This window comes from Hypanus sabinus, chromosome 25 (assembly GCF_030144855.1).
Source record: "Hypanus sabinus isolate sHypSab1 chromosome 25, sHypSab1.hap1, whole genome shotgun sequence".
Lineage (NCBI taxonomy): Eukaryota > Metazoa > Chordata > Chondrichthyes > Myliobatiformes > Dasyatidae > Hypanus > Hypanus sabinus.
Window position 1 is genome coordinate 22,311,531 of NC_082730.1, and position 24,438 is coordinate 22,335,968.

A 24,438-nucleotide genomic window follows, 5' to 3' on the forward strand; every position below is an offset into this window, starting at 1 on the left:
TAAGGCGGGGCAGGAACACTTGTAACAACTAAATAGCTCATTCTGTACATGGATAGACTCTGCAGCTATTTCTACAATTCAAGAAATGCCCTGAGACACTTCTAGAACAGCACTAAAGTAGTAAACTGCTAGTATTTGAAAATCTAACAAGATCTGGCGGCTGCCAGGATCTCCCACAATGTCAAAACTAAAGAGCCAATTCCTTCCTTATTCCATAAATGGGCCTTAACTACAGACTACTGATCTCCTGACAGGGAAATTATGCAAGCTTCACCAGGAGACCCAAAAAAGAAACAAAACTCCACTAACTTTCACTCTATGTAAAATTTCAGTGAAGAACAAAATTTCTCATTCTTTCTAGTAATAGTCAATTTTTCTTCAGATTAGCCACAAGATCCAAAAAGAAATCAGCCAAAATTAAAAGTATTTGTTTTAAAAATTGCTTTCCCTTGTAGAAGTCAGTATTGATGTAACTAGATCTCTTCTAGAGACTCATTCGAAACCCAAATTCATCAACTGTAGAGTCATAATGTTTGCTCATACCACTCAAGACAACCCTTTCAAAACCATTTTGTCCTATACAATGGAGAAATTTCAACTGAAACTGAAGGTACAAGAATTTTCTTTTAACATACTATGGTCAGCTGTCAAATGCATTAAGTGCTCATTATGAATTTTGTCCAAAGCAGTATGGGGGAGGGGCCATTGTTCAAGTTCAAAGTTCAAACCAGCTGGCTGCACCAGGAGTTACATAAAAGGTTGTCATACATGAATAGACTTTCAAGAGACTCATAGTGACAAACAAAATGCTGGAGGAACTCAGGTTAGGCAGCAACCATGAGGAATAGAGTCAGCTTTTCAGGTGGATATCCTTCATTAGGATTGGAAAGGGGGAAGCAGCCAAAATAAGGTGGGAGGAGAGGGAAGACAGATGATGGGGAGATAGGTGGCTGGAGGACAGGCACCAGAGGGAGGTGATAGGAAGATAAAGAGGCAAGAATAGGGAATGGAATGGGGGCAGGTGAGACATTATCAGGTTACAGAAATTGATGCTCATGTCATCATAGAAGCTACAAAGAATACAAGATGCTGTTCTTCCAACCCGAGTGCAACATCATCTTGGCAGCAGATCAAAGTAAGCGGCAGAGAGTGGTAAAACTAGTCAGCTCCATCAAGGAGACTAGCCTCCATAGTATTCAAGATATCTTCAAGGAGCAGTGCCTCAAGGTGGTGTCCATCATTAAGGACCGCCATCACCCAGGGCGTGCACTCTTCTCATTGTTACCATCAGGGTGAAGGTACAGAAGCCTGAAGGCACATTCTCTGTGACTCAGGAACAGTTTCTTTCCCTCTGTCATCCAATTTCTGAATGGACATTGAAACCATGAATACTACCTCACTACTTTTTTTTATAAAAAATGTTTTATAACACTAATTTACCTATTTGACATAAATATATTTACTATATTTCAGTGTTTCCTATATCATGTAATGCATTGTACTGCTGCTAAAAATTTAGAAATTTTACAACATATGCCAGTAATATTAAACCTGATTCTGAAATCAACAAAATGAAGGAACACTATTCAACATGGCATCTATAAAATTGTGGACCAAGAACTTCAAGCACAAATCCTAAACTGATGGCATATACTTCAAAGTGCAAAATTATTCAAATAATGATAGTCAGAAAACAATTTATGATAACAGAATTATCCAGAGTGTCTTAGCCCACAAAGACTAAACCACTCCTTCAAAAATCCCAATCACTTTGTCGCATCCTTGTACTTCCCACCCCTGTCCAATTACCCATCCAATTTAAAATTACAAAGCCCAAAAATCTACGTGCCTTATTTGTTGCTTTCAAACAGTTCTTGAATCTCTGGGTACTGTTGAGCATCCTACAGAATGATTAACAGCTTGCTAGATTTACAGCAAAGGCCATTGCTTTTTGGAGATATTCTCACTGCACTCCTGGGCCCAATGAATGCATTGCTACAACATGTACCCTGCCAAGTTAATAATGGTATTAATTTGCATATACAAACAATCCAAACTATCACATCACTATATATATTCATTGTGCATTGAAATTCTGTCAAGTTAACCACAGTGAAGAGATCTCAAAATTTGTTCCCTCAGTGCAACTAAATTGGTGCTCTGATATTCCCAGATGCACTCAATGAATAAAAAAAAAGTACTGGCCACATCTTCAGCTGCACATACGTTTTCAGGTCCCATATCCAAGAGCTCCTGAACACTTAACGGAGGCCCAAAAACAATCATGACTTCTCAATAAACTTGGTTTGTAATGACTTTTATTGCATCCTTAAATTACAAAAAGGTTGAGTACATGGATCAATGGTATTAAGTACAATACATACACAACTCCTTAGTTTTAACTACCACTATATTAGTATGAAGAGGTTTGTACAAATGCCATATTCATAGACACCTGAAATCTTACTTCCTGTGATGTATTACTTTGATTATATAAAAGCTTTAACACGCTTCAGGGCAGGCTGCAGTTTGTTGTGTTATATTTGGACATGATGCTGGTCATCTTAACTGGAAACATACATGAATTTTCAACACATTTGGAGCCTGTACTCCAGGCCAGTTATTTGCAAGGAATAAAATACCATGGTAAAGGGAAGGTTGGTTTTGTTAGTATTTGTGTTATAACGGGCTCAAAAACAAGTGGTAAAGTTTTGCTTCCACTGTGCAGGCAGAACAAAATAATGCTGCAAGGCCAAAGAGGAACAGTCTATTTACTACAAGCAAGATGGCAATAATGAGAATACAGAACAATCCAGGATAATAGAAGTAATAATTTGAGGAAATGAGTTTTAAGTCATTATCACACTGCATGGCATGACTGCACCCAAAAGTTACAAGCAGCTTAGTTGAATTTTTTTTAATGCAATTTACATTTCAAATTTGTCAAAATTTATTATGAATATTGTTAATTGATCGACATAAGACAGCTGATGTCACATCAACCAGATAGTGACAGCACAATTTTTTTTAAAAGGGATAATTTTTAAGAAATAAATGTGAATTTGATTCAAGGTTTGAACTGACGATTTGAATGGTGAACACCCAACCTCTCCCATATACTTTCACACACATCTCAGAACATACTCTATTATTACTTTGCTTGATAAGCAGACTACTCAGAGCACAGAATAGGGCCCTTTGGCTCACTCCTATCACTTTTTTGCTCAATGTTACAAATATGTGCCCCCATTAGGTCTGTATCTTTTTATGCCTTGCGCATCTAAATATTTCTTAAAGCAATTCTATCTGACTCCACCACTATATTCTCAAATTTTGAATATTAACATGCATAGAAAAGCTTTCCCCACAATCCTCTTAAACGTCCTTTCACTTTGATACTCTTGGTATGGGGGGGGTGGGGGGGGGGGAGGAGAAAGAAGAGGTTAATACTATCTCCCATTTCTCTTAGAAATTTTCTACACCTATCGAATCATCCCTCAACCTCCTTTGCTCCAGCAAAGACAAGCCTGGCCTATCCCATTCCTCCATGTTTAAGGTCCCATTCAATTCTCTACCGACTTAATTGCTAATAATTTCCTCCGAATGCAAAAACATTTTTATTTTTGAGCACTTTTCAAAATAAAAGACAGCTACTTCCACCTCGAATCTGTGAAACTCAGTTCAACTGCCACCATTTCCCATCCAAAAGTCAATGGATGCTTATCAGATCAAGAAAACATAGTTAACCAGTGGAAAAAAATTTTAAATATGTTACAAGTACCAGTCTGGCTTCACTCTAAAAAAAATAGTTGCACAAATATTGCACAATTATACACAACTTCCAACTGTCCAGCCATCAACCATTGTGTTTTGGCAAAGTTTCTACTGAAGGAACACAAAATAGCACACAAAGTAATTACCAAATAAAATTACTAAGTAGCAAGTTTGCCATTCCAAAATTTAAACTGAAGCTATTCAAAATGGGTTTGGATTATTCAAGCAAATCTGATTTGGAAAATTGATGCACCATTTATTGTACTATTAGAGCACTGAAATTTAAAGTTATTCATGAAGCCTTCACCTATACTCTCAAATTAAGAACTGCAAAAGAGTCAGTAGAGAAAACTGAACATACAGTTTAAACTGAACAAATTTCAACAGTACTGCGAAGGGTTACCTGTCCAAAACAAAGATTTTTTTAAAAAGATAGATCATGCAATTCAAACGTTATACTTAAAAGTGAAGCCAACTTTATAATAGTAACACTTTTCAAAATAAAGTAATAACACTAATGTCAGCATTAGAAAAATTGTGATGTTTCTCAGTTGCAGATTCTAAGAATGAGAATTTTATATTCAAGATAATTAAAATTGTATCAACTTTGTAGGATTCTCATTTTTCTACTTCAGGGAAAGCAATTCATTCTTCGCCACATTCCACTTTGTTTTTAAGATTCTATTTAGGTTCAGTTTCAGTCCAAGTATAAAGATTTACAAGCTTTGATAAATGTTACTGCCACAGTAAGCTTGCAGATAACTTCAATACTGCAGACACAAACATTCTCCAATGTGATTCCTGTCAACTTGATAGAGTTCACAGAACAGAAACCAACTTCCCCACAGTTCAGCATTTCAAAATAACTACAGGAAAGAAAATTACACAGTATCCAACTAAATCAGCAGATAAAGCTTCAGTCATTCCTACTCAGCCTAGATACAGTATACAGTTCACTTTTAAAAGCACTGTTTTAGTGGGACTCTTAAAAAAATTTAGAGGATTGAAGGATAAATTCAATTAATTTACAAATTTGAACAGTTTTCTCAAATCTGTGCTGGAAAACCTGAAAATGAAAAGCAAAACATGTCATCAGAAACTCATTTTCATTTAAAAGGTTTGGTGGTTACAACATAGCCCACTAAAGAGAAAAGGCCATGATACAAATACAATTATTTTAATGGAATACTTGAATAGGTTACACCAGGGATGGGAAAATATAACCTCAGAACCTGGCATGCTTACTGCTGCAAGTAAAGATAAATGGGCACAGTTCCAAAAATAAATTGAAACGCTTGGTAAAATACAGGATGGCCACTTTGTTGGGTACACATGCCCGTTAATGCAAAAATCTAACCAGTCAATCATGTAGCAGCAACTCAATATGCAAAAGCATGCCGACATGGTCAAGTAGTTCACTACTTTTTCAGACCAAACGTCAGAATAAGCAGAAGTGTGATCCAAGTGACTTTGACCGTGAAATGATTGCTGGAGCCAGATGGAGTGGTTTAAGCATCTCAGAAACTGTTGATCTCCTGGGTTTTTCATAGACAAGTTTCTACAGTTTACGGAGAAAAACAAAAAACATCCCGTCAGTGGCAGTTTTGTGGGTGACAATGCCTTCATGATGAGAGATTAGAAGAGAATGGCCAGATTGGTTCAAGCTGACAGCAAGGTGACTGTAACTTTAATAATCATTCATTAAAACAGTGGTGTGTGGAAGAACATATCTAAACACATGTTAAACATTAGAGTGGATGAGCTCCAACAGCATTGGACCTCTCCAGATTCCACTTTTGCACCTAACAGAGTGGCCACTAAATTGCAGCTGAATGTTGATATGAACGCAGGTCACAAAAAATATGCTCCATGTTCACTTATCGTGCAGCAAGCCACCATTTTAACTAACCCATCAATAAACCTTTATGGTGTATAAACATCAATAACTTCCTCATTTGTTCCAAATGGACGAGGCCACTAATTTGTAAACTCTACCTGTAACGATATCCTGCAATCCACCTGTAACTGCACAAACTAAAAGGTTCTGACAAAAATAAAGAGAGATACTTCACTGTACCCTAAATCTACAACAGATATACTTGTAAACCAAATAGTATATAGAGCATCTGGAACCTAAACCTGGATTAAGGAAGCTTCTTCCGAGGCCTGAAGGAAAAGCATTGGAAAAACCCACATTAGGCAGCATCTGTGGAGAGCAGTAATACATGGGTGACTTTGCATCAGAACTGAATAGCTCTGACTTCACAGGAAACACTTTAGAAAGTTACTGAATTCAAATCGATGCTGCCCAATATGTTCGGCATTCTTAGCATACTTGCAGTTTGATTTTTAGCAACTACTGCATCTCCCAGTTATAGAAGTTAATCTGGTGTCATCCGACCCAACTCTCATCTGCTATTGCCTTCATTTATATTAAACAAGAACAGAACCCCAACTTGGGCTTTCACCCTTTCAAAGATATTCCATTGGTTCCCTCCACCCATGCTGCAGTTTAAAAGAAAAGTTGTTTCTTGTTTCGCCAAGTTTTAATGAAGGGCCGGTGACTTGAAACATTACTTCTATTTTTGTTCACAGATGTCCAGATTACATGCATTTTCATATTTTCAATTACTTCTACACCCACCTTCAGACTACCCAAAACAAACAAAGAAAAATATGTACCTGAAGCAATATCTGGTATAAAGTCATTAGAGAGTCCTCTAGAAGAGAAAGGCCTAAACTCAAAATCAGAAATAAATGTGAAAATGATCGTTAGGTCCCACATTTACTGACAGAAGGTGTTAATTTATTAGGTTGTGGCTAAACTGAAAATACCATTCTTCATAAATGCTGCCTGAGCCAAGTAGTTCAACAAGATCTCATTTGGCCTTCATTCTTAATCATAAGCTATATCAACAAACATGATTTAAATGTTCACATTACTGTTGGAAGAATGTTGCTGCTTGCAAATTGACTTTCAAATCTCAACAATACTTCATGTGCTGGGCATCAGTCTTAGCACAAAGTAAATGGAAGTTCTTTTATGGTTTAAAAACCATAGTCATCTGTTCCTTGTTCAGACTGAAGTGCACATTTTCTTCCCCTTTTTATATTTAGAACCCTCAAGAAAAATAAACAAGGGCAATAAGGGAAAAGCAAAAATATTGTAGTCATTCTGTTAATTCATTGTCTAATTGTACTTAGCCTGTAGTAGCCAGTTTTTGAACAGTTCAGATCACCTGTTTCAGTTTTAATACAATTTTATGAAATGGTTGTACTCCGACTTAATTACAACACTGTAATACCTACTTGACAGGAAGCTGGCTGAACATTGCATGCTAAGCAGTCAGTTTAAGACAAGACATAGGAGCAGGATTAAGCCATTCAGCCCAACTAAGCTGTTCTGGGAATTAGCAAGGTAAGGGACCACCTTTGGAAATAACAATGGAGGTGGAAATGAAGTGCAAACAATCAAGATGGCATAAGATTCTAGAATTCATGAACAAAAGCCTCTTAAGGCTGCATTTGATATGGTGTATATCATTATATGGGTAAACAAGTTTTACAGAGGGAACAGATATTGAAAAGGAGGAATTGTCAACATTTAGGTCAAAGCCCTGGGAAGAAAGTCCAGATCTTTCAAATAGATGGCTCCAAAAGCCAAAATACTGCAACTGTAAAGCTCAGTAAAAACTAAAAAGATTTGTATTAAAGACAGGTGCCAGTTTGCAGATTTAACCAGCTAAACTACATGAACTAATGCCACACAAGTGCACAAAAAGGAACCCCCCCTCCCCCCCCAAAAGAAACATCCACTTGGGTTCATTCACCTGGTTGCCAGCATCCTGGAAATGGACAAATCATTACACAATCAAGGTTCTGGAATTAGGCAAATCAGTATTTACATTGACCCAAGGTGCTAGAGCTTCCTGAAGAGATATTAAGCAGAATAAAAAGGAGGAAATGGCAGATATTGTCCAATAAGTTAGGTAGAATGAGAAGGGGTGAAGTTAAACATGGATAGGGAGGGGCCGGGATGGAGACAGAGGCAGGTGAATGGATGGCGGAAGCAGGGGAAAAAAAAACAGATGAAGCCACGGAGCAAGGGTATGAAGAGGGGAGATTCAGTGGTTAAGTGTATAGAATCAGGAGCAGAAGGACTGAAGGTGGATTGGAAGGAAAATATGAAGGTAAAAGAAACAAATGAATCAAAGGTTATATCAAATTGTAATATTCACTGTTGTCAACTACACAGGCAGAATGAAGTGTTGTTCCTCTAGTTTGCACAAGATCTAACCCTAGCTGTGAAGGCATCCAAGGATGGTTAAGTCAGTGTAAGAATGGAAGGGAAATTACAGTAACATGCTGCAGACAAAGTGCAGGCTCTCTGTAAACTGGTCGATTAGTCTGTGTTTGGTCTTGCCGATGTACAAGAGAACATCCGGAGCACCTTTGCATCATCTCCAATGACCAGTTAGATCCCTGGAATGTGGCAAAGGAAGGGATCCAAGAACAAATACAGAACCCTCCTCGGGGGTCAGATATGAGCAGACCAGGAATTCTGTGGGTCCTGCAGATGTGGGCGAGAAGATGCAGCTAGAGGCGGGATCAAACTGCAGCTCACAGTGATAAAAGGTTTATGCAGAGGCTAGGAGGATGCAATGAATCTGGGTTGAGACCTTGCATCAAGATTGAGTGGAGAGGATGGACAGCTAATATAGCAAAGGGGACTGGGACTTGGTCGACATCTGTTCTTTGGTCAGAATGAAGATGCTAAACTAAACCACTAACTTTAGCTACAATCTCCAAACCCTTAGCTGAGAAAACCTTCAGATTCCAAATTTTAATCTGTCCAAATCATTTCATGCAGCAAAGTATCGCATACTCTATCTGACACACAAAACTATCTTCCTTGAAACTTGTGGACTCAGTGTTGAATTCTACAACTTCACAGAACTCAATTCCTTGGTCTATACCAGTTAGACATCTGTAATAGCTTCTCTCCCCCCCCCCCCCCCCACCCATTCTGATTTACTGGGCTTGTACTCAAATCTGCATTTCACAACTGCCACATTCCTCTGTCTAGGTTCTTTCTGCCAATGTTGTCACTGTTTAACTGCTCCCATTCACACACCAGCTAGATATTATTCACTGCTTACGCCCATATTCGTCATTGTTTCTCAAAAATGTCCTCTCGCCACTGTCTGCAGCATTACCAGCTTCATTTGACACCTTTCTGATACAGTCTCCATCCACTCTGACATGTTAATACTTTCTATCCCCATAGATATGGCCTGAACTGCAGAGTAGTTCCAGCATTTTCTGTGTTCCCATCTTTATGCAAGTTACTCTCATTTGGGAGGGGAAAAAGTGCAGCTTCTTCAAAAGTAATATTCTAGGGGAATACCAAATTAAACTATTTTAATTTTCAGTGTCAGTGCAAAGACTCCCATCATTACTCAAGGGTCACAAACACTTTGGACCCTTTATATCTATCCCATATGGGTGGGGTACAGAAAAAACAAAGACAGCCCAATGTCACTGCATCACTTTCATCATCCCTAAAAAAGCCTTCTACCCAATTAATGGAATATTGTCAATAAAACTGTCAACAAGGCTCAAAATTCAAAATATAGTTTTCAGCAGACTCAATTTACTTAAAGCATTAAAATAGATCTGCATAAAAAGCATGGCAGGCACCAGTTTAAATATCAGAGCGAATGCCACAAAACTGTACAGTACAGAATTTCTCCTACTCTAAAAAGAGGAAAGACCACTATTTGGATTCATTCACTTGACTGCCTGTGTCCTGGAACTGAGTAAAACATTACACACTCACCTTCCTCAAACTAAGGAAAGGTACCACAAAGAACTTGCTCTGACCCAAAATCCTGGAGCTACAAATTTCCAAAGTAAAATAGTATGCAAATACATTTGAAATTTCTATCGGCACTTGAACTGCTGACCCAAGTGCCTGAGTTCTACACCATTCCAGCAGAAAATATAGTCAATTGACGAAAAGAAATGAACAGTCAAATACATAAGCAACTTCCAGACAGCCCAATATTCCAGCCTTAATTTTACCCCTAAATATTCCAATACTATCACAAAGAAATATTCAAATACTGCATTTCTTCATTTTAATCAAACTTGTCACATACAGATTTTAAAATATAATTAAAGGTATACATTATCTCACATTACAGTTCAACATGAAACAAAAATTGGCCAGCCACACAAAATAATTGATGCAGTGTACAAAACCAAAGTGGATCTCAAGAATCATAATGCAGATTCAAACTGAAACATACATAATATAGAAGATATCAAATTCCCTTTTGAAATCCCCATTAACAAAGTACCCAAGTGAAAATTATTTACATAGCTACAGGGAAACAACAAACAAATGGATTAGACAATGGATCATGCCCCAAGGTGCCAATTTTTAAACATGCACCAAATGAGAACTTCATGTGATAACAATTCTATAATTTGGTTGCTAAAAGACAGCTTCAGAAAAATAGTCAGTTCTTAACAGAGAGACATGGCTTCAGAAGGTGGTGTAAAAATGGGTCATAATTCCAAATATTCAATTCCTAAGTTCTAATGCAATATTAACATGTAACCAATCAATACACAGAGTATTAAAACAATGCTCCATTCTGCTGAAAACTAGTACTAATGTTGTTATTGCTCAACTTCCCTTTTCACAATACATTGCAAAGTGCCTTAACTTTCTTCCATTCAATAAAGTTATAGCTGATCCTCCTTTCCATCCAGCTCCCATTCTTCAAGTGCCCAAAACCCATAACCCGTTAGTGGAAGCATTCTTAAGATCAACAATCATATAGAATGTGCCTCCCAGACCCAAAAGTCATGCCTCTAATTCCAAGGTCACATTTCTTCAGTTAGAAGGAACGGACTGGATAGATGCTGAATATCCATCATGCTTCTAAGAACACAGAGCAACAGCCTAGGAATAGAACAAATCTATGCTACAAATCAATGTGGATTCAAAATTAAGTGATCAGAAATTTGGGTTTAAAGACTAGCATCCTGTTTAGCCTTAAGCAAGGAACTGAGTTAGTAACCAAGGTACACAAATCATGCCAGATGAAAACAATGGGTTCAGTTCTCATGTATGGCTCCTTTATTTACTATGTATCAAGGAGGAAATTAAATGCAGTCACACAAAGAAGGTATGCTACAACTCTGATACATGACAAAATTACAATACTTCAAGGATAAATGGCAGAATTAGAACTTTAGTTTCCATTTGCAACAGACTATGTTACTTTGGAAAGGATTAAGAAGTCTTGAACAACTTAAAAATGTTACATCATATCGAAGTCATTGAGATGACCTACAATGTGTTGAAGCTGTTTTTGCAAGCAAGTCCCATTAAAAGTCCCAGTCCACTTTTGATAGCGACAAAGTTGAGGATATTAGGAGAGTAATCTTTAACCATGACCATTAAATTATTAAATTTTAATAAAGATTTGGCTGATCAGATTAACCAATGCTAACAAAAGGGCTACACTCCATTCTGGGATCCTGCTTCTCAGAGGCCACATTACAAGCACTCTCACCACACTGACCTGTTTAGCAGCAGTTAAAAGAAATTAGGAGCCAAGAATATTTTTGCCACATATGTTGATGACTATCTTTAACAATTTTTTTAGTGGACTGGAAATTCTAACTTGTGTAAATTTAATTTTGAAAAAAATTGTCATCCAAGTTGAAGTTTACCATTCAAGATAAGCAAGAGTCTTTCATATAACCAGAGTAAATATTTTTATGGGAAAAAATAATCACTATTTTGAAGCAATTTAAATTAAGCACAACCAGAGTAGATCTAGAATTTTCAATGCCAGTCTGAACACATACAATACATCCATAATGGCTTCTTTAAGTCAGCAAATTCCAAAAGGTAAGCATCAATTACTATTTGTAATATCTCCGCTTATAAGTGGAAAAAACAAAGATAAAAAAGCAAAGCAACACATTTTAGAGGTACATTAATGCTAGAGGAACTCACCAGTCAGGCAGTATCTATGGAGGAAATGGACAGTCAACATTTCAGGTCAAGACTCTTTATCAGGGAATTCATGACCTTATGAGTGGTCTCAACTCAAAACATTTTCCTTCCATTGATGCTGCCTGACCTGCTGAATTCTGAGCATCTTCTGTGTCACTTAAGATTTCCAGCATCTGCAGTGTTTCCGAAGTGTTTAAAACATAGATTATAAAATAATTTTAGATGATACAAAGTGGTGTACAGAAGAAAGATAGATCAGTTGGTTGAGTGGCATCAACAACCTTGCACTCAATGTCAGTAATGTCAAAGAATAGATTGTGGAGTTCAAATAGGGCAAGATGAGAGAACTCAGAGGGATCAGAAGGGGCAAAAATGAACAATTTTAGATTCCTGAGTATCAACACAAGACCACAAGATATAGGCCACTTGGACCATTGAGTCTTTTGTCATTTTGCCATGACTGATCCAATTTTTCTCTCAACCCCAATCTCCTGCCTTCTCCCTGTATCCCTTCATGCCCTGACCAATCAAGAATTTATCAACCTCTACTTTAAATATACATAAAGACGTGGCCTCTACAGGTGCCTGTAGCAAAGAATTCCACAAATTCACCACTCTCTGGCTAAAGAAATTCCACATCACCATTCCAAAGACACCCACTAATCTGAGACTGTGTCCTCTGGTCAAGACTTTTCACCATTTGATAGGTTTCAATGAGGTCTGATTTCTTATTCTCATTCTTCTGAATTCTAGTGAATACAGGCCCAGAACCAAATGCTCTTCACATGACAAGCCATTCAATCCTGGAGTTGTTTTCATAAATCTCCTTTAAACCCTCTCAAGTTTCAGCACAACCTTTCTAAGATAGGGGCACAAAACTGCCTCAACCAGTGCTTTATAAAACCTCAAGATACACTGCATACATTGTTGCTTACATACTCCAGTCCTCTTGAAATGAATGCTAACATTGCATTTGCCTTCTTCACCAGTCTCAACCTGCAAATTAACTTTTAGGATATCCTGCACAAGGACTCCCAAGTCTCCCTGTGCCTCCTTTTATATTTCCTCTCCATTTAGAAAACAGTCAACCCTTTCATTTCTCTACCAAAGTGCATGACCATACACTTACCAATACTGCAATGCCATTTCTTTGCCCATTCTCCGAATCGGTCGAGCCCTCCTGCAGCCCCTCTACCTCCTCAAAGCTACCTGCCCCACCACCTATGTTCATTTTGTCTGCAAAGTTTATAAAACCATCAATTCCATCATCCAAATCATTGACATAACATAAAAAGAAAGTCACAACAGAGACCCCTGTGGAACATCACTAGTCTCAAGCAGCCAGCCAGATAAGGCTTCCTTTATTCTCCCCCTTTCCTCCTGTCAATCAGACACTACTTCATCCACGCTAGAATCTTTCCTGTAATATCATGGGCTCGCAGCTTGTTAAGCAACCTCATCTATGGTGTCTTATCAAAGGCCTTCTGAAAATCCAAGAACACAATATCCTCCAATTCTCTTTGTCTATCCTGTTTGTTATTTCTTCAAAGAATTCCAACAGACTTGTCAGGCAAGATTTTCCCTTAAGGAAACCACACTGACTATGGCCTATTTCATCATGTGCCTCCAAGTACCAAGAGACCTTAATAATTTACTCCAACATCTTCGCAATAACTGAGGTCAGACTAACCAGCATATAGTTTCCTTACTTCTGCCTCAATTTTTGAAAAGGGGAGTGATACTTGCAATTTCAGTCTTCTGAAACCATTCTGGTATCTAGAGATCCTTGAAAGATCATTACTAATGCCTCCACAATTTCTTCAGCCACCTCTTTCAGAACCCTGGGATGTACATCATCTGGTCCAAGTGACTTAATCTACCCTCAGACTTCCAGTTTCCCAAGAACCTTCTCTCTAGTAATGGTAAATTCACACACTTCATGCCCTCTGACAGCTGGAGCTGCCACCATCCTGCTTGTGTCTTCCACAGAGAAGGTAGATACAAAATATTTATTTGGTTCATCCACCGTTTCAATGTCTTCCATTGCTAGCTCTCCAGCATCGTTTTCCAGCAGTCAACAACTGAGGTTCTACCCTGGGCCCAGCATATTGACATAATTACAAAGAAAACACAACAGCAGCTATACTTCATTTGGAGTTTGAGGAGATTTGGCATGTTACCAAAGCCGCTCGCAAGTTTCTACAGATGTATGCTGGAGAGCATTCTAACTTGCTGCATCACCACCTGGTATGGGGGTGGGGGGTGCTGGCTACTGCACAAGATTGAAATAAGCTGCACAAAGTTGTAAACTCAGTCAGCTCCATCATAGGCACTAACCTCCCAAGCACCTTGGACATCAAGCAGCAATGCTTCAAAAAGGCAGCATCTATCATTAGGGACCATCATCTAAGACACTGATCACCTTCTCACTTATCAGGGAGGTGGTACAGGAATAGACCTTCGAGATTTGTGAAAATGATTTCAGCATCATACAAATACCCATGTCAAGATGCTGCTCATTGACTATAGCTCAACATTTAACAGCATCATTCCTACATTCCTGGCCCTCTGTACCTCCCACTGCAACTGGATCCTCCAATTCCTAACTGGAAGCCCACAATGTGCAGATTAGTAATAACATCTCCACCTTGCTGACAATCAACACCAGCACACCTCAGGGTTGTGTGCTTAGCCCTCTGCTCGACTCTTTCTACACCCATGACTGTGTGGCTAGACACAGCTCAAATGCCATCCATAAATTTGCTGATGATATAACTACTGTTGGGAGAACCTCAGATGGTGACCAGAGGGCATACCAGCTAGTTGAGTGGTATCACAATAACAATCTTGCACTCAATGTCAGTAAAACCAAAAAGTTGATTGTGGACTTCAAAAAAGGTAAGATGAGGGAACACAAACCAATCCTCAGAGGGATCAGAAGTGGCGAGAGCGAGCAGTATCAAGTTCCTGGGTATCAATATCTGAGGATCTAGCCTGGTCCAAACATATTGATGCAGCTATAAAAGGCAACAAGACAGTAGCTATATTTCATTAGGAGTTTGAAGAGATTTGGTTTCTCACCTAAACCTCTCAAAACCATGGAGAGCATTCAGACTGACTGTATCACCGTCTGGAATGGGTGTTGGGGAGGGGCTACTGCACAGATTGTAGCAAGCTGCAGAGAGTTGTAAAATTAGTCAGTTCCATCATGAGTACTAGCTTCCATAATATATATCCAAGACATCTTCAAGAAGCAATGCCGCAGAAAGGCAGATTCCATCATCAAGAAACCTCACCATCCGGGAACGTCCTCTTCTCATTGTTGCTGTCAGGAAGTGTGTACAGAAGCCTAATGGCACACACTCTGCAATTCAGGAACAGTTTCGTCCCCTCTGCCATCAGATTTCTGAATGGACATTGAACCTACCTCACTACTTTTCCCCCTCATTTTGCATTACTTAATAAGTATAGTTCTTACTGTCATTTTGTCATTATCTATTGCATTGCACCGCTGTCATATAACAAATCTCAAAACATATGCCAGTGATATTAAACCTTATTCTGAATTACATGTCTAAATTTGAAAAACATCCAATTAGAGAAGGCATCACTAAATACAAAGATGATTCTAACATTGATAATGTGGTTTTTCATTGAACATGCAAGGCATCTCAAAATAAGCATCATGAATGCAAAACATTTTCATTTTTAATTACTAAATAAAAGGAATCAGCAGATTTTTACTAAATAGAGCTTAGGCGTAGGGAAAACAACAAATAATTCTTAAAGAATGCACTTAATGAATACATAATTTGATGTCTGTATCCTTCCAAAACCATCTTGACTTTATTTTCCCCTTCTTGATATTTTTCAGTAAAGAGACTTAATACCATAGGTACTGGAAAGTCAGAATTCTTACCCAAGTAGCTATTGACCAATTCTACATGCAGAACCTACTTCAGTAGATATTTTAGTACTATACTGCCACTTTAGTAGAAGACTAGCAAAAATAGCATTCATATCCCATTTTGGTCCACCAGTTTTACTTACTAAAAAAAAACAAGTGAGGTAAAAGCGGGCAAAATTCTTTCAAAATGAAACAAATTCTGGCCTCTTTCCACTAATCATTTGTTCACCAACTCCAATCTATAGCACCAATACTCATAACCAACATGCTGCTATGAGTATTAGTTTTGTAAGTTGCAGAGGAACAAATAACAGCTTATGAAATGAAAGGCTGATTTTTATTAACATTTCTAACAGATATTCCACATCTTGTGGGGCACCATGGTAGCATAGCTGATAGCACAAAGCTTTTACAGCTTAGGGTATTCCAGAGTTCAATGTTCAACTTGAGCACCACTCAGTAAGGTGCCTCTTTACATCCTTCTCGTGGACTATGTGAGGTTTCAACAGGTGTTCCAATTTTCTCCCATAGTTCATATATGTACCATTAGATCACTCATCGTAAATTGTCCAGTGATTAGGTTAGGGTTAATCGGGGTTGTGGAATTGCTAGGTAGTGTGGCTTGAAGGGTCAGACAGCCTATTCCTTGCTGTATTGCTAAACCAAATCTTTTAGATCAAAAACTGACAAAATCAAATTCTTCTGAGTTTAGAAAATATTTCAAATATAGCAATTGTACCAAAAGAGAACAGGACAGGACAAGCATGTTACAACAGGGACACTTGCAAACTAAATGCTTCTTCTCTCCCCACCCCCACAAACAAACCCTAGAAGGTCATGATGTAGTCACAGAGCTGTGTGGTTCCAGGCTTATAGGAGCTATAGCCCAAGGTTGTTTTCCAAAGTCACCACAGAAGTTTAAGTTCAAGGTGGTTTTATTGTGCAAAACATCCAAGCACAAGATTGTATCACAAGGAAATACATGAGATGAGCAAGAAAAACAGCTTACAGAAGAGAAGAAACATTGCAAGCAATTTACATGCAAACTGAATACAGCAGAACTGACAGCCAATGTTCCATGATCAACAGTGAATACTTGGGAGCACAGAATTGTCAAAATTTACAGGCTGAATTAAAGTTACAGGGATATCTAAAGTAACAGTCATGTAGATTAAAATTAAAATTGTTATTACAATTCCCAGGGGATTAAGGCATCAGTGAGAACATACAGGAAAATAGGACCTGGTGCAAGGTCTTGCAGTGTGCATTGATGTAAAGTTAATTAATAAAGATTTACTCAATGAGAAGGTAAGACTACAGGCAAGGGTGAAACTCAGCAACTGAGTGGGAAACAAAGTAAAAAAAAAAGCCAAGATTTGTAAGCCACCTTTTACCCAATTACTACACAAATTTCAATTGTCACAATGCCGTTTTAAAAATCATTATTTCCATATTATACAAAATTATCCAAAAATGTTTTCCAAAAGACAAAGCAGAACATTTCTTCCTTCACATTAAAATAAAAACTTTACACAGTTAATATAATTGCGGAAGTTTGCACTACTAGTTTCAAATCAAAACATGCTACTTTAAGCTTCTTAGGCTCGGACACATTCAAGAATCTGACAGCTTAGTTAGTAATGACAGTAACCACTGTGAAATTTCATGACAATTGCAGAGGGGAAAAAAGCATGGACTTTTCCATTTAACTTATCGAAAGTATTTGATTTTCATCTTGTACCAATCTCATTCTAGGAGGAAAACGTTAACCAAAAATGCAAGTTATTCCATTTTAAAATGGCCTCATAAAATACTGCCCAACTCTGTACAATCCTACCAAATTGAGAGCCTTTGCCAGTTTTGTTTTAATTTAAAACTTCTTTCAAATGTGTTTATTCCTCTCTCCACCCTGGGCAGCAACCTTACTGTTTATTTAGCATTTTTCAAAAAAAAAAACACGATGCCAAGTTGCTAGCTCACTCATCCTGGCCTGGATGGAAAGCATGTAAGGACCCTGCCAACTTGCCTCAGAGTCCAGTGCAGATGCCACTACACCACCAGCTAGTTTTTCCAAATGACAAAAGCTTTTGTAGCATTCTTCTGGTATAGTTAGAGTATTATCAAAAAGCAATCATTTCCCAGCTACAGTGAAATTCTATTGTGGTTTAAATACTGAAATTATTTCTGATATTATAGTTGCAGAAGACATTTAATGTAACCATAGAAGGCAGTACCTAACTGAAAACTTAGTACAAAAGCAAAAAATCCAAACTGGATCTCATTTAATAGGCATCATACACTGAACATTACAATTGTGCTAACCACTTAGACCCCTATATTAAAAAAGATGCTGATTAAGCTGAATTGGACATGCATTTTAAATACACCATAAACTCAATAACTCCATTTACTTTTTTTTTAAGTGCTTTCATCATTGGCAAAAATTTTAAATTATCACTTAAAAAGTTATTGCAATTTCCATGTTGTTACACTGTAGCACAAGAAATGTCAAATCTTCAAAATAACACTTCAAAACTTCACATTGCTCAAACCCCAAATGGAATTCCAATGCTCCCCAAACTACACTCAAAAAACACATTGCAACTTTGGCACATTAAGGTGGACACAGATTTTCCACACTCACCCATTTTACTTACTGAACTCACGCAGGATTTCAAACTAAGATATTAGAAGTGAAGCTACATTTCCCAAATGCCACCATGTTCACCTCAGGACAACAGCAATAACTTACAAAGCACTAATCAGAAGCTGAAATATAATAGGATCTTTGCATATACATTACAGAATAAGGAAGAACCCAGCAGCCAATCAACACACAGAACAGTCACAGGTTAGAGCAAATGTCTTGTAATACAGCGTATTATACTTGGGGGAGTGTTATCTGCACAACTCAAAAGTATTCTATGCTATTTACATAAATAAAATGTAGAGAAAATAAGCTAGAAATTAGTTTTTAATTTCTATAATTGGGTAAGTTTTCAGCATTCAAATAAAGATATGAGAATACCGTTAATCAAGGTGTACAGAAACAAACTTTAATTACAATTTATTTTTATTTTATTGACTGTTCATAGTCCATTTCAGATTCTTCAACTTCACTAATGAATACCTCCATTCTCATCCACATTGATTTTTAAGTTCTCATACGATGTTTGAGAACTTAAAACTCATCCATACATTCAAGGATTAGTCCTTTCATACAACTAAGGTTGGTTAGTATAAACAGTTAGAGCAAGCAGCAAAACAGTTTGCAGTGATATTACACTCCAAAACACTTCAAAGTTGTATCAAGCAAAATACGACTCTAACCCAAGGTGGGCAAATATTACGTCAGATGACAGAAGCACCTGACAAGACCAAACAATCTCAGCTGGGTTCAGGCAAGGCTATGCCAGCCCAGCCCAGCACAGTACCTCATTCAGGATAATATGATTTCCTCTCTATTACCACATGTGTTCTTCATTCTTGATCAACAGCACTGTGTAGGAAGTTTTTTTTCTTCCCTGCAAATGCCTCCAGGTCAGGTATGGAAAAAATTACAAATAATCTGGTTTGCTTTGACCATGGTCAAATTTAAATGTTATAATCAAGCAGACCTCCAAGCTGAAGAATCAGAATATTTCACAAGGTTATATAGCTGGAAAGGATTACAGAAATGAGGGACAATACCACTGAAGATTGTTTTAATTCACAGCAGTGCTTAACTGGGAGCAAATGTAGGTCACTAATCAGAGGAATGGTGGGTAAACAGGACAGTGCTAGTTAAGATATGGACAGCACATTGGGATGACCTGATTTAGAGGATAGAATGTTCCAGCTACATAAAGCATTTTATACAACATACTCATTCATTCTGTAATAATTGCTACTCTTACTCTGGAGGATATACATCAGATTTTACAAATCAGATTAAATAAAACTTACTCAATTCTCTGGATAATCCCAGAAAAAAATGCTTTAAATGCACCACATCAAGAGGCATGCTCTCTCAAAGTGCTTCCTTAAGTACCTTTTGAAAACTATTCCAGAATTGGACCATACAAGTGGTGAACCTATACTTAAGTGAATGCTATAATTGGGGCCTCCCTACACATCACATTTTCCTCTTAAGTGACCCAATTCATTTTCCATTATCCAAGTGCTCAGTGTATTTAATTAACTCAAAAAATAGCAAAATATACTTCCACACCATGACACAATACACAAAACCATATACCAATATGGGCCAGCATGCCCAAAAGCCAAAAAGTAACATGTCTTTAAGTTATTAAACACTATTATGGGAGGTGGATTGATGGAAATAATGGGATTTGATCTTAAATTAAACTTAACCCAAGCAAGATACCTTAACGTAACTGCAATATACCTTTCTGGGCACATAACTTTACCCTGGCATCCAACTCTCAACTGCACAGCGTTCGCTAGTTAAGAGAAACTCAGAGAAAAGTCTAACTGAAAAGACAAGAGTGAGAGAGAAAGAGAAAGCACGTTAACGTTTCAGATCGGTGACCGAAGTCACTGACCTGAAACGTTAACCCTGTTTCTGTGACTACTCTGAATGCTGGCCGATTAGTTAAGTATTTCCTGAAATAAAGTTTCACAGGCTTATTACACTGCCCTGTCTTCCCCCTCCCCAAACAGCATGTTTGCTTTTGCCAGTGTAGTCGATAGTTGATAAACTTTACAGGGGTTTCCTGCCTGACATTTTTTTTTAATTTAAAAAATACTTGTACCCGGACACAACTCAGCCACACGGGAAGCAGCAACAAGAATCGGCTCCCCACCCCAGGACCGGGCAGGGTCCAAGGGTGCTCTCCTGCTAAAGGGCGCAACTCCCTCAGCTGCCGGGATCTGGCTTGTTACGGGGAGGTGGAGCAGGCCCGGCGGCCTCACCTCCCGAGTGCCGCCCGCCCCCCGGGACCAGGGTCATTAGCCCCCCACCCTAAACTACGCCCAATCGCCGTGATCGCCCTCGCCGCCTCACATGCTCTCGGACCGGGGTGCCCCCCGCTCGGGCTCCGGGGCCTGTTGGGGAGCGGTGGCAACTGCTCGATGCGAGGAAGGCGGTGGCTCCAACCGCAGCGCCGCCTGGCCGGACGCTGCCTCATCTTCTCCCTCTCGCCCGCCCTACTCCGCCGCGAACGGGCCCGTCCTGCCTCCGCGGTGTGGTGGGCAGCGGCCGCGCTCTCCCCCGCCGCCCCTCCCCGTCCAGCCCACCCCACAGCCGGTACCTCGGGCTCACTCGGTCCGCTCCGCTCCTGTCACTCCGGCTCCGGCTGCACCCGCTCGAGCTCCCTCCCCAACGTCACCGCCAGCCTCGCTCTGGTGCACCTTAAAAGGGAAATAGCTCTTAAAGCGGCAGTGGCCCCACAAGCAAAGGCACACACCCAAATTCACACTCACGGGCCCAGACCCCCAATCCATATCTATCTCTCTCACACACAATTGTGTTCAATAGACATGCGCACTCACACATATAACTTTAATCTCTCACACTTTGATCTCGCCACACTTTCAATCTTGCTCACTTACAGTCAAAGCACCCTTTAATGACTAGTTCATACTTGCACATATAAAACACTCAGTCACGCTTACACCTTTCTGTAACACATAAACTCTCAATCTTATTCTTACACGATCATCACCTGGCCACTGCCTGTAAGGAGTGTGTATGTTCTCCCCGTGACCGTGTGGGTTTCCTCCCACAGTCCAAAGACCTACTGATTGGTAGGTTCATTGGACATTGTAAATTGTCCCGTGATTAGACTAGGGTTAAAACGGGGGTTGTGGGGCAGCAAGGCTCGAAGGGCCATTCAGCCCTGCTCAATAAAATCAATATTAAAAATACTGTATCCAAATTCTTACAAGTACCACACACACACACACAAAACCAGGATTAGCCATGTTTCCAAGCTCATTCATTTCTCTGTACATTCTTATCTTCAAACTCTCATCCACACTTCCCAATTCACACACAATTCCATGTCCTTACCCAAATTCTGTCATCCACCCCAAACACTATGACTCACACACATTTATACACAACAAAACTTCCATCCAAGCTCTTCACATGAACACGCAAATTCACTCACGCTCTCTTTCAAAACTTTAAACATAATTAAATCTAAGCTAGTCTGCACATCTAAATCTACATACACCCAATTTCACACAGGCAAATAAAGTGCTGTGCAAAAGTCTTAAATACATATATAGAGCTGTATTATGCCTTTCCAATTACCAAATAACACTTAATAGTACTGAACTAATACAAAGCTAAGTAATTTTATTTCTGTTTCCCAACCACCTTCCTATTTTAAACAATATACTGTACTGTGCAAAATTCTTAGCCACCCTCACTAGATATATGTGCCTAAGACTTTTGCATAGTACTGTATATAAACTAGTACACATCAACCAAGTGATACACAAACTCCCGTCTATACCATCACATGCTTAAATGCACTCATTCACTCCAATGCACATGCACCAAAACACACACAATTACCTATACACCTAATAATCACACACACACTGCTAGAGACTAAAATGTGCCCAATATATGCACGTGTATGCAAATGGAGATTAAGATATGCCCAATTTTGCATCTGTATATACACACACACACACACACACTCACACACACACACACACACACACACACACACACACACACACACACACACACACACACACACACACACACCAAGAAAGGCTCAAACTTAATTATTCACACACCCAGGCCATTATCAACCTACTCCATGTTCAAACTAAGTAGTAGAGTATGCTGCAGAAGTTGTGAATTTCTAAATGAGATGTTTAAACAAGATACCATCTGTAGCCTTGAAAGAAATTTAAAGATCCATTGATACCAGTTTGAAGAAAAACAGGCATGTATTCCTCCATGTCTTGGCCAATGTCCGTACCCTAACCAATATCATTTTATTTCTGTGGTCCAAGAATTTCCTGAGTACAGCCTGACCCCAGAGCATTAAATATTAAAATTGTGAGCACATTTCTAAAAACATTACTCTGACTATAAAAGATTTTGTAAATGTCCTATTTGATTAAATTTAATTAAGTAGCTGGTGTTTAAGGCAGCAATGAAGATCCTCCATTTCTGTCCATCCTTTGCCACATAGGAATCTTCACTACCATTTTGTAACAATTTTTTTTTTGACCATTCGGGGTTGTTAGCGCTGAGAACATGGAGTTCTGGTGAACCACTCTTAGTCTGGCCTCTGCCCTTATTGATCCGCTCAGCATGGGCAAACCCACCAAGAACCAAAGAACAAAGCCCTGACTCCAGCCAGCATAGCTCCCTGGGTCACTGAGGCACACAAACCTCCACACCGCAACAAGGCTGTGGTCCTCTTGGAGGTATTTGAGTTGCTATAGAAATGCAAGTTGTTGTTGCTGGTTCAATTGTGTTTCTCAGGTAAATCTACATGCGTCACATATGCTCAGGCACAAACAGAGCCAGAGGAGCTCATTGTGCAAACATAGTTAAATATAAACACACAGGCTAAATCAGGAGGTTTAAGCACTTCCACAGCGCAGTGGTGGTATTGACCTCTAACACAACCTCCACTTAACTGAGTAATATTGTGAAGATAAGCCTACCATTTTAACAAAATATCTAACACACCTTGCAGTCTGCTGCAAGTTACCAGAGAGCTAAAACATAGCTACTAGTAAACATAAACTCTTGGATATCTGGTGCACCTGCAGGATGACATCAGGCATCAAACATGTCTTTGTTAATACTCTGTCCAATTACAGAATTAACAGTCCCACAACGTACTCATGACCTGCTCAAATCATTGAGCCTCCTAACTTTACAAGCAGGATCCATGAGATAGAGTCAGAATCAGGTTTAATATTACTGGCACACAGTATGTCATTAAAGTTGTTAACTTAGCAGCAACAGTACAGCATAATATGTGAATTAATAAATAAATAAGTCGTAGTAAGTAGATCTGTATATTAAACAGTTAAATTAAAAATAATGCAAAAACAGGGAAAAAATAGGTCACAAACAAAGGAAAATCTGCAGATGCTGGAAATCCGAGTAACACCCACAAAATGCTGGTGGAGCTTAGCAGACCAAGCAGTACAGTCCGTACTTTTCCCATAGATGCTGACTGGCCTGCTGAGTTCCTCAAGCAATTTGTAGGTGTTACTTAAAATAAAAATGACGTAGTGTTCAAGGATTCAATGTCCATTCCGAAATCAGATGACAGAGGCGACAAAGCTGTTCCTGAATCACCGAGTGTGTGCCTCAGGCTTCTGTACCTCCTTCCTGAGAGTACCAATGAGAAGAGGTGATGAGGGTCCTTAATAATGGATACTGCCTTTCAGAAAATGTCTTGGACACTATGGAGGCTAATACCCATGAAAGAGCTGACTATTTTACAACTTTCTGAAGCTTCTTACGATCTTGTGCAGTAGCCAGCACCTTCCCCCCCATACCAGACAGTGATGCAGCCTATCAGAATACTCCCCGTACTACATCTGTAGAAGTTTTCAAGTGTTTTAGGTGTCAAACCAAATCTCTCAAACTCCCAATGAAGTATAACCCTATTTTGCCTCCTTTATAGCTGCATCGACGTGTTGGGTCCAGGTTAGATCCTCAGACATATTGATACACAGGAACTTGAACTTGCTCATTCTGATTCCTCTATGAGGATTGGTTCCTCAT

At 38.9% G+C, this 24,438-nt stretch overlaps 1 protein-coding gene across 2 annotated transcripts in view; it reads right to left on the reverse strand.

Annotated features, from left to right (window-relative positions):
- Positions 1–21,071, reverse strand: part of rap1aa (RAP1A, member of RAS oncogene family a) — a 95,630-nt gene extending 74,559 nt beyond the window's left edge. The window contains exon 1 of one of the 2 annotated variants that reach the window (XM_059950287.1): positions 20,972–21,071. The gene's annotated coding sequence lies outside the window, so the exon portion shown is untranslated. Of the gene's footprint in view, positions 1–20,724; positions 20,884–20,971 lie in introns of those variants that run through there. The other variant, XM_059950288.1, reaches the window with a different exon arrangement.
- Positions 21,072–24,438: the final 3,367 nt, after the last annotated feature.